Here is a 14,533-nt window from a genome sequence, read left to right as displayed (position 1 = left end):
GCAGATTCAAGCAGCAGGGCATACAGCTGAAACCAGCTTTACTTGCCAGCTGTCTTGTTTTTGATAAACAACACAACCACTCGTGGCATTAAAAAAAAAACAAAACACTATACATTTGCTTGTTCAGTCAGCCCTCACCCACACGCTATTGTATAGCTCAAGTGTGGGGGTTTTCTGGGTTGATATGTTATTATCATTATTAATTTATATGAGCAAAATCATAAAATAAACAGTTTGATGATTAGCCTGAGGTCTGTTCCGTGTCTATCTTATCCAGTCATGAAATGAAATGAAGAAAACTGGCAGAGTGTTTTAAATTAGGACTTTGAGATACAAAGAGACACTCAATTTTGTAGTGCAATACCAATGGTCCTCAGGCAACTCAGAAAAAAACATATTTTTATAATTTTATGCCTCTTTATAACTTTTGAAATCAGATCATTGAGTGTGTATTTGTAGGTGGGGCTTTACATTGCATTTAGCTTGTTTGTGTTCTTTGCAGGGAAAAGAGAAATAAAATGTGAGGACTATACATTATAGTTCTGAGTCAAATGCCAATAATTGCCCAGAGGAAATTGCATTATGTTAACTAATTAAATTTAATTGTAGCACACATTTACTTTGTAATACATAAATTTTACTCACAGTGAAAGAAGACAAAACATGACGTGCGTAAAACAGCATTTGTGACTTTATAATTCCAACATCTACAAGTGTTTATCAGTGTTTATCACATATTGAGAGTTAAGAAGAAAGGAGTTTACCTTATGGACTGATCAGCGCCTCGATTATTTTTGTTTACAATGAAGAGACGTGCACAGCCAGCATCCTGGAAAATAGCACAGCAGATAAGGCAAAAAAAACCAGTCTTTTTAAATGCTTTAGAGTGCAAATTCTAAAGTTTATATCAATTTAGTTCATAATTAGTATGAAATTGTATTTGTGTGTGTGTCTGCACATGCGTGCCTTTCAGCATAATCAGTTTTGGATGGCAAAATGTGATGAAATTGCCAAATTCTTGGATTCCTCTTGTATTCTAAATTTTGTTGAAGTGTAAATTATAGTAGCATCAAAAGACAATTATTCCTAACAGACGTGTTATACTTACATTCACAGGATAAAATACTAGTACTTCTGCTTTGGCTTACCAAGCTTGCTGGAACAATAATAAATCTCTTTTTATCTATTAATCCCTATATATCACATGTCATTGTTTCTCTTTTGTCTAATGACTCTGCTCTGAATAGTTTTCATACATATAATCACAACATTCATAGACTAGAACAAATAAGAAAAGGACATTCGCTGTTATAAAAATGTTTTTGATATTTAAAATTTGCATCACCTAATATTTGACCCATGCCACTTTTATTTTACCTTCTTTGATTTTTGTGGTTTGACAGAAAACCATCAGAGGCCAGGCACTGGAGAGTTGTGGATGACAGTTCTGGGCTGATCCATTTCCACTTTGCCCCTGGCTTAATTACCAACTCCCTCCAGTAACACGCAACACTCTCTCATTCCAATGCAATCTTGCTCTAACTTCTCAGTCTGGTTGTGGCTGGAGCAGCATTTCTGTTTGGCCTGCATTTGTAATCCTGGCCCTCTGGGGTCTCTAGAGGGGAGCAACACCTGCATGCAAAAAAAAAAAAAAAAACAATTAGGCAGTGATCATGATGATCACTGGTGATGAACCGAGCTGTCATTATCCCTGTAGGATACCGCGGGGGCGCAGAAGCAGAAGCGGCAGCGGTGGCAAATGCACGCCTGCCTTGCCATGATGCCACGTGTCATTTTTGACAAGCTTCGGGGATAAAGAAAGTAGGCATAAAGCCTTAAATAAAATTGGTCACGCAGTCTTGCCAATCACTGTGGACAACATATGCAGGCTCACAACCAAGGTGAAGCTGCTGTTACGTGTCTAGGCCGGTGAGCAATCTCTCTGTGCTCTAAAATGGAAATGAAACACCCACAGCTATTGAGGAAGGGATTTGCGTAGGACTAGGTACAACCATACTCGATCGCCACTGTGGGAGAAGCTTTAGCTTTGCCCTTCTTCAAAGTGAGATTTACAAAGAAGGAAATGCTTGGCTAGGTTTATTCAAAAGAAGCGCCTGATGGTGGGAAGACAAAAGGTACTTCACGCTATCCTCCCTGGGGCACATGTATTCCAAAGCTCCACTTCTTCGCTTTACTCCTTATTCTGAGTACATGTCCCCCCTAGAGTGCACTGCACTCCTGTCTCTTCTGCTCAGTCTTTTACCTTTTCTTTTTTCTTCATTCTCTCTGCACTTACCCGTATTTCCCTCACTTAATTTCACTTGTCTTCTCTCTGTACACCCTGCTGTCTCTTGCTCTGCTGCCGCATCTCCCTCTTCTACTCTCCAGTGTTTGCACTCATACCTTTAAGTTTCTCCCTCGTACCTCCTGTTTCCCTGCGTCTTCTCTTCCCCTCTCTGTCTGTCTCTAGGCACATGTTGGCTAGCTCAGAGCAAAACCCTCTATTAACAGAAGCTGAAGCCAGATGGCGGCTCAGCGATGGATCATATCAACTCTGAAGGTCTCTGTGAGCTCCAGACTTTTATTTCCGTGGGTATCTCAAGAATAACTTGCACTTTTACCATTTCACCTACAAACCAAGTGTCGGACTTGTCGCTTAAATTGCCATTTTGTATCAACTCAAGAAAGATCATGTAACCCAAACATGTTACTGCCACTTTTTTTTCTATCAGTAAAATTAAAAATCCATGGAGAAAACTTTCTTCAGAACATTTCTGGCCATATTTTATTTTATCTAACTTAGTGAGCCAAAAGAAAAAAAAATCGCGGAATGGGATTGTTTTCTGTAGTTTTTGGATATCTCTTTTCATTGCACATTCATACATTACATAAATTCCTTTGTGTACCCTCACTAAAGGCTGTCAAACTGTGATGGGTCTTGTTAACACACAGACTTCAAATCCCCTGGTGACACAATTTATTCCCAAAGGGAGCTTGAGGCTGAGGAATGAGAAAAGTAACAGGTCTGTGAATCCCAAAAGAAGAGAAGCAGGTACAATATATCCACAGGGAGAAAGTCCTGCAGTTTGTCTAATGAGGCATAACCAGACTATACACTTTGGTCAGTTCAGGAGATGAGCATGAAATTCACCATTAAATAATGTGAGTCCCACATTAAGAGGCCCTCCTGAGGCAGTGTGTCTGTAGTAGGGATGACTAACTCAATTAATTCACAGGCCCTCCAAAAGTTTCTCTCCAAATCAAGGACTTGTTGTTAGGTTATGTGTGTCAAAATGCCCATTTGCCATGTCTGTTAGCACTGTGTGTGTCTGTGTGTCTAGGTACCAGAAATTAATGCACATATTTGAGGTTGACTGACCCTGAACCAGTGGCCTGCCCTCAATTCCAAAACAAGTCTACAAGTCTACTTCCTGTTTTGTGCATCTGTGTCTTTGGCTCCTGTGCAGCGATGATTGTCAGGTAACATTTGGAAAGCCCTGTCTCTTTCTCTTTCTATCATGCTAAAGCTTCACTCTTGCCTCCGTGCTTTTCTTACTGCAGAGAAACAAGTTCATTGTGATTCGGAATGCACTTCCACGGCTCAATGGGTTCTGTTTGAAATGAGATTTGAGAGAGTGAGCATGAGAAAGACAGAGAACCTCCAGCCGCTGAGCGTCTTGATGAATAAAAGATGGAGGCACTAGCGTCTTATAAACAACAACAGAGCATAATTAGTTCAGTTCTTTTTATTTTAAGAACACTTTATGTGACATTTCCTTTGTGTGGCTGCTTTCATCACATGCGTCCTGGCTGCTTTACATGTTGTGCTTCCTCTCTGTCAACAACACAGCTGGAATAATATTTGTGTTCTATGCAAATGTATATCATGACATACATTTTGGTATGCTCTTACTTTCACTGCTGTAATATGGCCTGACTATACAGTAACACCAGGCCAGGCTTAGTCCGAATTTGAAAATAACTCAACTGTTTACTATATATAAAGGTAGATAAAATATAAATACAGCTAAATTCTATAATTACTAAAACACTTCTACTAAGGTAAAGCTCATGTAAAGCAGCATGACAACAGCGGCGGATTTGTTATTTCTGTCTTTTAGGTTTAGCTTTTGCTCATTATTCCTTTTTACCAATGATGTTTATCTGTGTCTTCGTCCTGTTCCCAATAAAAAAAAAAGACTGCTCTTCTTTGCGTACCCAGCTTTTAAAAATCATGTTATTTTTCCTGCAAATCTACCTGCAATTATGCCACACATGAGTCTTTGAAATTCTGTCTGCCTAATGTTTCCTTAAAAAGTCCCATTAATGGACTACTTGTTAGTCTTTTGTGGTGGACTATTAATTGGCTTTTAATGCAGTTTGACTTATCTTTAGTAATGTTTGTGATTGAACTAAGGCTTCATCAATGTTCTTTTCTATTAAGTGCTTATGTGTCTACCCGGTAAAAAAAAAACAAAATTCACATATGGGTGTTCCAGTGACAATTTACCTGACATTAGAGCAACTTCGGTGAGACAGTCCCACGTACTTTGAACTACAGGAAATGTGGAAAAAAATGCTAAGACTGTCAAATCTATTTGACTCAGGTCTGTGCCGTTGTCTGTTGATGCTCTGCAGTCTCTTCACATATCGTCTGCTCTGCTGAACGTGGCCTAGTCTAATGGCATCTGTGATATCCCTGGAGCACCCTAAGAGAGGCTGATGACAGCATGTGTTTGTCTTCTATTTCTTTTACTTTCTCTCCCATGCACACACACATACACACAGTGCACCTTCTTAATCTTCAATTCTGCTCCCCCACCCAACGTCGATGCTTCAGAGTCAGAGCCCTGTAAATTCTTTTGCCCCAGGTACTGCCTCAGGGTCTGAGCAGCAGAGAGGGCAGGCACGTGGTAGCAGAACCAAAGGATGATCGTGGCAAACATATGTGTATGAATGTGTGTTTGTCAAACACCTTACTGCCCATTTCACCTTCCACAACCCATGCTAGCCGATTTAAACATCCAACCTTTTAGTCCTCTGTTCTTGCACATGAGAAACTGCACTGAGTAGATTCAATTAGTGCAGTAGATGAAGCGAACGGGCTGGTCTGCACCACACAGAGCTCCTGACACGACATCCCGCACACATGCATAACCTAGCATACTAATTCAGACCAAATTACCTTCAGACATCTGCTTACAACAAAGGTTACTCTGGATGTGAAAATTATTCAATGTGTGTCTGCAGACAGAGAAAAATGTACATTTCAGCCATGTACTAATGGAGCACTTTAATGGCATAATCACTTTAAACCTTTGGAGACATTTGAAACATTAAAATACCAGTAGCCAATACTTATGGGTCTAATGACAACAATCAACTTTTTCATACAACATTTTTACATATTATAAAACTCAAAATTTAAGGAACTTTTAAGACAATCAATCTTTAAAACAATTCAATCAAATTACTGTGGATGTGATGAAAGGAGAGAATGAAGCTCTAGCTCTAACTGATCAGCTATCATTGTTGATCATAAAATCCACCAAACTGGAAACGTGTATATAATTTATCTCTCTATAAGACAAACTGCTTCCATCCATTGTAGCCCAAGTTAATAATTATGGACACTTATTCAGTTATCATATCAAATTATCATTTTCAATCACAGAACAATGAGCTTCTATTTAAGAAATGAAAACGGCAAAACCCGACCTGTTAACTTTTAACAAAGAAATGGTTAAATAATTCCTTCTACAGAAAGAAAACATACGTTATTGAATAGGTTGATTCCCCAGAAATATCACTACTGGGAATGGCAAAAATACTTCTCAGAGGTTGTCTTATTTTATTCGCCATGTACTGGAAGAATAACAGCAAAAATACACCCCACTCCTCCACAGAGCAAACCCAAAATGAGATACAGAAAAACTGAAATTCAATTTAAAAACTAGCCTGATCTGTATTTCCTGACGGAAACCTGCTGTGTGCTGGGAACCACTGTGATTGCTGCAGGTTCATGGCCTTTTTAGCCATGCATTGTTTTTCATAGGGACAGAAAGTCTTATGGGCACCATGCCATAAATATCAATAAATAATCAATAATGGTTTCAAGTGAAATCCAGCATTTCCTGCTGTATAATAATTGATAAGCTCACAAAATGTTTGTCATCAAGTTTTGCAGATGCCCAAGGGCACATTTATCCTGACCAGAAATACAGCAATTAAAACACTTAGTCAGTATTTAGTGTAACACCACTTCTTCCAGTCATTTAAGTTTACACACTGTAGATGCAAAACAGTTGTAACATCTTATAAACTACTGCACCCGTATTATTACAGTAGAATACTGGAACTGCTGTGGCTTTTTTATCTGTGGCATATTTTTAGTTAGAAAGTCTTGTGGCTAAGGTTACTGTACCAAAAACATCAATATATAATCAATAATGAGAAAAAGTGAAAAAAAAAAAAAAATCCTGCAGCAAAGTAAAGAAGAAGCACAAATGTTTGATCATGCAAGTTTCTGTGAGATCTCTTATCTGTGGAATCACCACTGTGAAATCCTTACTACAAACGGCAGGTGTGTGTGTGTGTGTGGGGGGGGGCAGATAGTGTTGAGGCTCACATTGCACCAGTGGCACAGTGATGTCATCTTTTCTGTCTTTGCAAAGGGGCAACTGTACATTGGTCTAATCTACTGTGGTAATACCTTTTGCAATTTGCAATTTTGGAACTATGTGATGCAGTCTGGTAGGAATTCGCACCAATTTGTATTACACCTTTTTCAGTCCCTTGGCCATCATGTAAAAGGTGCATCAGTCTCCTCAGTAACACTCATTTGCAGTGAAAATCCAAGTCAGACTTCACACATGCAGGTTTGATTGGGGTTCAATTTTAACTTTATGTAGTGCTTTTGAGGAAATCTGTAAGGCATCTGTTGACTATGATAGTGTTGAAGGGGAAAACACTATCTGTATGTTCTGTATGGTAAAAAAAAAAGTCCTCTGTCTTAGAAGTAACTACTGCAAAACAGACAATGAATAGCAGTGAGACAAAAGCCAGACATTGCTGTATGATGAGCACACTTTTTGAAAAGGACTTTGCCTCTCATGTGAAGTGATGAAAGCAGTACATTTGAACCACGTCAATAAAATGTGAGCACATCAGACAGACAATTATACGGGTCCCTCACTACTCTTGTCTCTGACCTTCATCATGGCCTGAGGTGTGCTCACATTTTCACCAAATACAAATAAATACAAAAAGAGACAAAGAAAGAAAGAAAATGACAAAAGTTAGGGAGAGAAAAGGGAATTAAAAATGGAAAAACAAAGCAAGATACAATGCAAAACAGACAATCATTGATTGCTAATGATGTGCTTGTTCCAAAATAAAATGTGCCGTTCTCTTTCAGTGTTTACAATGATGCCAGCCTTGAGTCCTTGTCTCTGTATAAAGCTGTGACTGACAGTTGGGGTCCATGATAGCCATTCATAATGTGGACAGACTTGTGCAAAGACAGACGTGTGTGGACAGGGCCATGGGCAGCATGACACATGGCAACCTTGAAATAACCAAGGCTTTGTTTGCCTAGTAGGGACCAACCCACCACTATCTATTTTTCTCTCCCTCTCTCCTTCCCTCTTTCTCTGTCTCACCTTATAATGGGCACCAACAAGTGATCTTTCTGGAACCGTTGGTTGGCCATAATGACTAGCCAGTGTGGTACCACCAGCCTGATTATTACAGAGAGCCAGAGGCTTACTTCCCTGACAGAGGGGCAGGAGACAAAAGAGAGAGACTACCCTTAGGTGAGGGAGGAGCTGAAGAAAAGAGGGGTGACAGGTATTTGTGGTGTATTGCAAAAGAGCTCATTGATATAAAGAACAATGTCTCATGTTGTGGTCACTGCTCAGCTTGCAACATTTCAGCTATGTTGTTTAATGACTGGAGCAACTTCTACTTTTTAAATTTTAAATATTATGATCCTGACCTTGATCCATATCCTGACTGAATCTGAATTAGCAGAAGGAAAGAAGAGTATAGACCATGAGTGTGGTGCAGGACTTTGTCTGGAACAGGCTACCACTGTCAAAATATATCCCTTAATCTCTTTCCCCCATACCCAGCCCCCTTCTTTCTCTGAAAATCTAGGACATTCTTTTTCATCATCAGTGTGTTCACTGGTCTCTGTGGTATGCTGAGTTCCAGTACCAAAATAAAACTCCATAGTTAAGGAGTCTGTTTCTTTTCACCAATCTCTTTGGGCACAGGCACTGTCTGGGGGATAGGTGGTATACGGATGCAGTTCACTTTGCCCTTCACATTATCTACCCTCTTTATCCCCTCCCCCCCAAAAAAAAGAAAATAAAATATGAGACAAAATTATATGGACGATGATAAGGGGATCTGGGGAATCAGTGATAAGTTTGCTGCAATGGTTGTAGTTGCAGCAAATAAATACAAACCACGTTTACAAGAAGAAACTATAACAGCAAAGAGAGAAAGAGGTGTCTCTGTTTGTGGGTGTGAATATGAGAAATTGTACGTGGAAAGTCTGAACCATTAGCAGTGACACAGGATTAGTTTTGTTTGCTCTCAAAGAGAATATCATCTTTAGGAATGTATAAAATATAATTGAAAGTAAATAAGACATTATTGAGGTGCCGCATTTCTGATTTGATAATATACCCAGGAGAAATACAACAAACATCAAGCAGCTATGATATGATACTGTATTGCATTATCATTTCCATTGCCCATTGGCTTTTCATGCTATCATTTCTATAATGACAGTTTCATACCACACCATTTGGCTTATGAGCCATTGTGCTGTGTCCCTAATGTCTCTGAAAGTAACAAACAATAACGGCAAAGTAGATTTTCTTTTCTCTTCAGCACTGTCAGATTTTCCCTACTTTTTCCAAAGGTGGTCTTCACAGCCCTGACAGTATTACCTGTGTGCATATTCAAAGCTGACAGCGGGGGGGCAGGTGTTAGGAACTGACTCCTTTGTTTTGCATTAACATGGAGAAATCTTTATGAGATGCGGTTTAAACCTATTCCACATTCATTGTTGTGTTTCAGAGGTTGCCAGTAGGTGGTGCTGAAATCCTGTCCTCCTCCCTGTTCTGTGGACCTTATGTGTTTCCACAAATGGGGCTGGCTGTGTGGTTGTTGGTGGACTTTGGCAGACACAGCAGGACTTACAGTCTGAAGGCTGAATTGTGTTTTAAAGGAAAAAAAGTTATAAAGATATAGGAAATACAGTGATTCTATAAAAGGCTCTAGACTCACAAACCCTGAACCGCAGGACACTTAGCAGCCCACTGTTTGGTACCACTGGTAATATGAAATTAAAAACTGATAAGGAAGCTCTCTGTTCTTTTAGTCTGTGCTCAGTTTTAGGCTTGTGATCTATTATTCATTCTGCTGATTCTTCTCATTGCCACTGGTTTGCATTAACCCACAGCATCATTAAATAAAAGAAGCTAATTGATTAGTTATACTGTAGCTCAGTGTGTTCATTGTGTATAAACAAAATATTAAAAAACTTGAGATTTTTCCATGACCCCTACTTGTTATTTGCCCCCATTAAAAGAGTTTTAGTCATGAACATGAGGAGACAAGCCAAATAAGCATTTAAAGCCTTCAGACTATTGAGATATTGATTTAGCAAACATGGGTTCAGATCAATAGTTGGAAGGTGCACTTATTATTTTATACAATAATCCTACACAACACAGTAAAAGTAAGAAATGCAGAACTTCAAAAACAAACATCTCTCAGCCCATAACTATGTGGGAGAGAGAAAGAGAGCCAGATTGCATTTGGCAAAAGGCTATGATCTATAAAAGGAGCTGAGAAAGGGATAGACAAATCTGACTGTGCAAAAGCAAACAGATACATAGACATGGATCCGGTGGGTGCTCAGGCGCTCCGGCGCCCACGGGAAATGGTAAGCACCCTCTGGGGAAATTATATTCTGCGGTGGCCATAAATGCAGACATTGAACAGACCTGGTGTCAGAACGGTCAGTTCTTTGTGTCCACTCTGGCATAAAACTGAAACGACCATTGTTTCACTGCTCTCCCTTGGTTCCCACTACTCACTATCCTCTTTCTGCTTCACCTTAATGACTCTATGCCACATCATCAACAAGTGACCAATCAAAATCACTGCAAGTTTTTGTTAACTTGAAACCAAGCTGGATGTAAAGTAGAGCAGCTGACATCATTGTCCTTTTAAATGGTTTAAAGCAACAGCACTAGCAGTTCTGAAGCCTCTCATTCATACCAATTAAGTGACACCGGTGGCAGCGGGAGTGTACTGGCTAGCACCAGGAAGGAAACCTTAAAGAAAACGAAGGGGCCAATCTGCCAACCTAGCTGGAAAAACCCATTTGCCTGAATTACCTCAGACATAATAAAAGACAGAGTGTTTTGTCAAATCTACTCTACAGCAGCTAGTGATGTTTGTGCATCACTATCTGGATGTGCACACAACCAAGATTCTTTAAAGGCATTTGGAACAGGTAGATACTCCAGATGGGGTAAAACCCTAGAAAGATTCAGCCACTATCAAAAGTCAAATCTACACTGAGCTTCTGTTGCAGTTGTAGGTGTGGTAAACAGCTTTTTCAGTGGTAAACAAAATCAAATGACAGAACCAAGAGTTGTTTTGTTAAGTGTATTTTCTTCCATCTAGTATCATGCCTGCAAGGGATTAAGCAGTTTGTGTGCACCCAGATGAGGAGTCAAACTTGATTCAGATACTGAAGTCAAGATGTGCCAGAGTTAATGTCATGGCTAGCTCAGAAGGAGACCGAGTGTTTTTCTCTTGAAATTTTGCTCTGTAATGTACTGCAAACTCTAACTGCACAGATAAAAGGCTCTGAAATCTTCACTGTGATTATGGATGAAACAGCTGACATCACAGTCAGAGGCAGGTGTCTGTATGTTTCTGTTTTGTGACTGATAAGCAGTGTGGGCTAAGGAATATCAGGAGACCCAACACGCTGAAACAAGAAAACCACATCAAGTTCACTGCACTGAACTACAGTTTTCTAATGGTGTTTGTTGAGGACTTATTACTAAATGACAGAAGCAATGCAGGAGAAGAAGCAACCAGGTTACTTTTGTACCTGCAGATATTTGGCACCTTTTTCACTAAATGTGATGCTGAAGTTTTTTCTCCTGCACAGAAACGGTCAATGTGACACTACAGCACAGCAAATGTCACCTACAAAAAGCTGCAAGGATAATCAAAACACCCGCAGAGTACATAAGACGTCTTTGTGAGGATGGTTTTGAAGAGTCTTGGAGGATTGTGACAGCCACACACACGACCTCATGACCTGGAAGGCCAAACATTTCCTAAGTCCAAGAAAATCCCACAGCAGAGAGATGATGGAGCGGCACCTCCATCATCTCTCTTTTAGTCATTCAAAAGGCTCCACAGACAGTGACTTCATGAGGCAATGGACTCCACATCAGTATCACATTTCAGATTCAACCCCTCTGTGTTTAAGAGATTGTGGGATTCCTATTAGAAACAGCTGACTGTGATCCCATCCTGAACCTTTACAGTGATGATTTTGACAGAGACGGTCTGTCACTGCATCGTGATGTGAGCACTGACATAGCTAAACAAAGACAGATTTTCCTAACAATTTTTGAGGACGTAGTGGTCCTCCTGGCAGGGGAGCATGGAGGAGATACTCTGAGAACCATGTTACCTGAACTGTCAAAACTAATGAAGCTCACAACGACTGTTCCTGTGACATCTTCCACACTGGAGACGCTGTTTTAAAGCTTATGGTGTCAGAAGACCTGCTTCCATTTTACAGTGTAGTGCAGGGGCAGCTGAACCATGTTGCTGTGTTGAACTTTACAAGAGCTTGTCCAGGAGTTTAATCTAGATGACGCTGCTGATAATTTATCAAGAGCCCAGCCTCCAGGAGAAATACATTCATTGTGACTAACAGCTAGCAAGTAATCTTATAATATTAGCTAAACAAGTGTCTGAATGACATTTAAATTGATTGTGTTGCTCTGTTGCTTGTTTAAATTGCAGTCTGCATACTGATGGGAATATATGTACATTGCGATCATGAATATGAGGCTGTGTGTTGATTTGTTGTGTTCATTGCTCTATTTGACATTCATTTTACTGTACTTGCTATATGGCATTATTTGGTAGCTGTTGGGTAGAGGGACATGTGATTGATATATGGTATTTGCGCAGTTTAAAGGATTTATTTACAGCCATGTGTTCCAGGCACCCACTGGAGAAAAATAAAATTGGAGCCTATTGACAGATATATTGGTCTCCACCTCTAAAGCTAACCTAAGGCTGGTGTATCACCAGTATTTGGTAGTCATCTCCTTCCTGGCAATAGCAGCCTTACTGAAGCTAGAGAGAAGAGATTACCTGGGATGTTTCTCTGAGATCCAACATGCAGTGGCATATGACTGCCAGACCAAAATTAATTAGTGAAAGGAACAAGGTTACAGACACATAATGAAAGTTATTGGCCATGTAACTTCATCATTTCCCTAGCCCCCCTATTACTTTCCATCAAGTCAGTCAGCCGTGAAATGGGGGTTTTATATGATGCCGAGGAATGTGCTGCCACACCTTCATCACCAACACCTCCCACCCTATTCTCCCAGAGGATTCGCACACGGATGATCAAGGCACTTAGACTAATGTGGATAGTGCAGGGTGATGAGGAGGAATTGGGGGTGTTAACCCATCATTGTACATGATTACAGCACATTTAGGGATCATTTTATCAAATGGCAGCTTTCACAGCCGACTCCACCCTGTATTCACCTGTCTTTGTCCTTGATTGCTCTTAGCACAGAAGGACAAAGAGCTGGGACAGTGGCATGTTTGGATTGTTGATTCATGTTGAGGAAAAGAAAACAACAAAAGCTGAATTTTTGATATGGTGTAATTGCTTTCCTTTGTTGATCCTAATTTGCCTGAACACATTAATACCTGTTTCATATTCTTAAGTGGAAGAAAATTGTACCAATTTACCAGGTTTATGTGCTGTATGCTTTGTATGTGCCGTACCTCTGCATGTTTGCTTTTGTATTAGTGCTCTATCAGCTTCTCGTATGTAGCTCAGCTCCAGTTAGATAGGCCCATATACAAACACACCTATCCACAAAACGCAGGTCATTTGTTCAGTCTTGAACCAACATTGCTGGATGTCTATTTTTTCTTGCAGGATATGCATTGATAGAACAGAATAATGAAGATTCATCTGTATCCGTTTGAAGTAACAAATTTTATTTTTGTGCTGCAACTGGCTTAATTTTACACTGTATACCACCGTTTCTGTACTGTGGGTATTTTCTGTTTTCTCAAAGCTGACTAGAATGCAGACTTCAGCAGACAGAACGAGTTACCAGCACAGACAGCTACCTGTGTTTGTGTACTGTAGAGTTTATGCTGGATATGAAAACATAAAAGATAAAGATACTTGGCTTTTGATGGCACGGCTGTCTTATGGGGAAATTATTAACATTATTACATTTGGTTTCACACATTGGTGCAGGAAAATCACATAAAGTCGAAATGAATTAAAGACGGCTTGTCAAATGACAGCTCCCCAATGCCAGACAATAATGAAAGGACATACCAATTGATCATTAGATGGTGTTTGTGCAGCATAACACACAGACATACACTACACACACACACACACACACACACACACACACACACATATATTCTGCCATTTTCTGTGTTCTGTGCTCAAATGGATATCTTTATTGTGAAATATGTTTGAAAGCAAAATGGATACTCACCTTTTGAAATTGCAAAGGGAAAAGAATCTGCAAAGATTTTAGTGTATTAAATAAAAACATAAAAAACACAAAGGACCATCAAAGAAAAACATCGGCTTTGAAGCACTTACAATAAAAATGTCTGTGTGGGCAATTTCTGAAGTTTCACAGTTTACTGTATAGGGCTCATACGTTTACTTGCTGTGTTATTACTGTTATTTTTTTCACCCTCTGTTTAAGATAGGGCCCATCCATCACATAGGTATCTCAGACATCAACACGATTCCCCAAATCAATGGCTCATTGACTGCCCCAGCAGCAGACATGGACACACGTCTGTCTCCCTGACAGTTACAAAAAAGAAACAGGAATACAAATTGGCCTTCACTGTCTGACTGAGAGGGCAAGAGAATAGATCATTGACAATCATGACACAAATCCATCTCTGATTCTTGAAAACCCCTTTTCTTTTGTTACCCCTGGTTCCCCAAAGTCCCCTTGCTCACTGTCTGTCAATATACACATGCTTTGGAATAGTCTTTTTGTTGCTGTCTCTACAGGAATACAGGCTTAGGTGCTTTAGAGGACATTTTGACAATTGGAGAAGGATTGAGGCCAAAGTCTGTCAGTTGTTTTGCTGTTTATTGATTGTAAATATAGTGAGAGCTTAATTGATTCACACTTTGAGATCAACATGATAATCTCTTAGCCTTGGGACTATAATGGGC

This window comes from Mastacembelus armatus, chromosome 13 (assembly GCF_900324485.2).
Source record: "Mastacembelus armatus chromosome 13, fMasArm1.2, whole genome shotgun sequence".
NCBI classification, from domain to species: Eukaryota; Metazoa; Chordata; class Actinopteri; order Synbranchiformes; family Mastacembelidae; genus Mastacembelus; species Mastacembelus armatus.
Note: the sequence above shows the minus strand (reverse complement) of the source record.